General features: G+C 35.3%; 1 pseudogene; it reads right to left on the minus strand.

Annotated features, from left to right (window-relative positions):
• Positions 1 to 208: 208 nt before the first annotated feature.
• Positions 209 to 2,959, minus strand: LOC149190810 (protein IQ-DOMAIN 6-like; annotated as a pseudogene).
• Between the last annotated feature and the right edge of the window lie 1,074 nt (positions 2,960 to 4,033).

Here is a 4,033-nt window from a genome sequence, read left to right on the forward strand (position 1 = left end):
TTTGAACTCAAAATTTTAATCTCCACTACTAAAGAACATCTGACATAGTGCAACTGGAAGCTGAAATCTTAATCTCTGTAGCTAAGTTGAAATTCTGTTCAAACATACAGAAGAATGCCCATGAAATGCTGGTCACTGTAGCTCAAACCATTCACAACAGAGTTTTTAACCTTCAGCCACTAGTAGTGACAGGATAAAACTCTAAAACTTAGCATTGATGAAAGGGTTTTAGGGACTCTCCATAAGAACAGGAAGAAATCTTTCCACTCTTGGTAGATGATTTGTCAGATCTCAACATAGGTGGAATCAATTTGCAAGCATGCAAAGAAGAATCTGAACCGGCTGTGCTCTTCACTTCAGCATTATATGAAGAAAATTTCTTCTGCAATTGAAGATCATCATATGAGGGTCTTATCTTTGGAGCATTGGACTAGCGTATTTTAGCCTTGGCAGACTCTGTAGAGTTCATGTAACTAGGCCTTCCCACACTCTCATTTAATGTCTGCAGAGTATTTCCAAATTTTGGAGTACATGATCCCCTTGAGATTTTTGAGCTCTCATCAGATTGGATATCAGAGCTAGGGTTTGAAGATGATCTACTAGTAGGATGACTGGAAACCGCTGAAGGTGGCTTTGCAGCAACAGGAACACTAATATTGTTTCTGCGAACTTTAACTTTGCTTGGTTCATGAGATTTCCTCAGATTCTCTCCAGCATCATCATAGCTTTTGAGAGACTGAATTTCACAAGCATCCATTTGGGCTTGTTCCATGAGTCTATTCTCCCAAGGCTTTGTAGCCATCCAGCATTCTAACCAGCTCCAACCCCAGCTATTTTTGTTTGGCTCAATTCTAGCATAATTCATGTTTGTTTTCGAATTGCTTCTCCATTGCTGAAAAGAGATTGAACACCCATAAAAGTTACTAGTAAATAAATTTCAAAATGTCAACTTGGCATCTACATCTAAGGTCTTGCGCAGAGGATTCTACCACAGCATTTAAAATCTGCCAAAAATAGAGTGTTCAATCAAGGACTTGTACAAATGAATTTTCAAGTGACTTTTCTACATTGAACATAGTTATGTACTTGATGGGAGAGAGCATAAGCAATTGCTCTCTCACATTTGATTGCACCCTCTTGTCTCATTTGTAGTTTTGCACGAACTTCTTCAAGGGTTCCTTGACTATCACACCACCCATCTTGAAACAAGCAATGCACTTCTGAAACAAAATGGATAACATAGCCAGTTTTTTGCAAGTTAAAACATAAAAGATTTTTAGGTTATCAGAATTATTCCAGCAATTCCACATCACACAAATATTACTATTGTAGTATAAGTGATGGGATTGTCAGAAATTGAAATTTAGCATATCTAGAAACAAAGGGAAAGCAACTGGTAAGAAAAACCGAGATTGTTTCAGACCTATGATAAAGAAGTATCTATATGAGGTATGATCTTGTCCACTGCAAAAGGGTTGTGAAAAGCAATATGGCCAGGAAAAGTCTACAGAAAGGGCAGCTGCTTTTCTTCATGAGTAATCTTGGTTTGGTGTTTGAGCACAGATCAGAACATGGGCCTGAAGCGTTTGTGTAGGAAATTTTCATGATAAGAGTAAACACGATGATGATTAGGATTTGCTTATGGTTTCGTATATATCTTAAACTACAGTTGGCATATGGTAATCTAACATTCACAGGATTTGGCACTCCGACCTATTGTGTGGGTAGAGTAAGCTACTAAACCATAGTGGCCAGAGTGTTAAAATACCTCAGATTCTCGCAGTTGTTTTGGTGAATTCGATGTTCATCAATCATTTTCTGCATAGCTAAGCCTTCAGTCGACATCCAAACATGGCGAGCTCTTACACGGGCCTAAACTCTAACAAGTGCTTGTATGCACCTCAAGGTAAATGCTGCTTGTTTCCTTGCCTGACGACCTCGAAACAATGCTTGTAATCTCACAAACCTTTTCAGCACTTGCAGTGCCCTCCTGGCCTGTAAAACCCAAACCAAAGCCAATGGATTGAAAATAACCATCTCTCAAAACAACCAACCATACAATCTATAAAGGCTCGTGCATGAAGAATGGTTACCAAAAATCCTCGAAAAGCAGTTTGTATGTGAATGGCGGCCCTCTGACAACTTTGAAGTCTTTAGGAGGAGCCCTCACAATAGTGGCCGTTGTAGCATTATAAGCCTCTACAGCAGTAGATATAACTTCATATGTCTCCCCGTTTGAATTTACCCTCTTATGGAAACTTCCTTCATTTCTCCCCTCGGATTCATGGTCACCATAAATTTTCCACAGCCCCATTTTCTGGACTTTACATTGGTGAGATTTTTCTGTGCATGTTACAACCACGTCAATAAGCTTGCTTCCACTAAATGAATGAACTTAGAACAAGATTCATACATAACTAATGACTGAAAAACAATGAAGTAGCACAAAAGACAGGTGAAATGCAATTTCCCAGGTAAGGAAATGCATCTGTTATTAGGATCCACTGATAACCTAAGATGATGAGCAGGACTGCAAAAAGTTACATGATTAGAGTATGCAAAGGCCATGCTGTAAAAAGTTACATGAATAGAGTATGCAAAGGCAGTGCTGCAAAAAGTTACATGAACAGAGTATGCAAAGGCCGTGCATTCCATATATAAAAATTTCCTCTGATCGTTGCTGGTGGTCTGAGTGGCATCTGTTTCTTTTCATATGAATTTTTGCATGATGCTAGGGTTGATATGGTGTTCTGCTTGTGAGGAAACAATATTGAGGCTTCTATGTGTTCCGTGGCAAAGGCATCTTGCCACTACTATTTAACAGACTTTCTGGTCCTTGAAAATTCTGAAATATATATAGTGTAGGTTTTAAGCTTGGTCGTGGACTGATTCTTAGCTGTGCAACTCTTACAATATTTATTTTATCTCCGTGCATTAGAGTGCCCTTGCTAACCCCCATTGCCATGAGTGAGATCTTAGGGTGAACGACGAGGATGAAAATTCATGAACTATTTTTTCTGTTATTCATAATGTAGTCCAGTTTTATTTCAGTTTTGGATCAACGATCAAACTTCGTTCAATCGTTTAACACCACAAATCCATAGTGAACAATAGGACACGATGACGGCTGGGGCAATTCATTTCAAAGGGAAATGCCTTACAGCGTAATTAAAATAAAATTAAAATAATAATGATGATGATTATCAATAAAAACATTTTCACTTGGTTAAATTACATAAAACTAAAAACAAAAGATAAAGTAAAATAAAAAAATTAATAATTTACTTAATAAAAATTAATAATAAAACCATTATAGATCTATCAACTCCTGATCCACTAAGTGTTGGAGGGATCAAATCTCTTGAGATATAGTCTCGTTATATTGTAAGTATAAAATTTTATCTGGTTATTAATTAAATTTAAATATGGGTATAGAATCATTCTTTTAGTTTACATGGTAATAAAAATCTTAATTTATAACTACTATCTATATGTTATATTTTAATGTGATGCATATATTATCATTTTCAATTATCTAAAATTTCGTTCTTAATTTTATAAATGAAAACAAACTTACAATACAAAAAAATAATAATTAAAAAGAAGTATATCTAACATGTAATGTCCCTACATTATCTATCCCCCAGTTGTAAAGCTCCTCTCAATGCAAAAACTTGTAATAAGATTTCTAACCATGTAGATTCACCTCCCACTTTACCATAAATATCCTTTAAGATTTGAGAATTTTAATTTAATTATCAATAATTATTAAGATGGTAGGGATTTAACCTCTACTAAATATTCTAAAACATTTTTAGTACTATTCACGAATCAGAGGTTGACATTTATTTCCAAACTAGTTATGTTTTCTTTTTCCTTTTAACTATATTCATTAATTAAAAAATTATCATAAGCATGTGGCATTAATAAGCCATGATATTGGTCCATGAAATTAAAACAAAGCCTATTTAAAAATTAAGAATATTCATCATAAACTGAAGGTGAATATTAATATATATATATTTGGAATATA

The sequence above is a fragment of the Pinus tabuliformis genome, chromosome 3_1 (genome assembly GCF_031772625.1).
Source record: "Pinus tabuliformis cultivar Carrire ecotype Pingquan chromosome 3_1, CPIR1, whole genome shotgun sequence".
Taxonomy (NCBI): Eukaryota; Viridiplantae; Streptophyta; class Pinopsida; order Pinales; family Pinaceae; genus Pinus; species Pinus tabuliformis.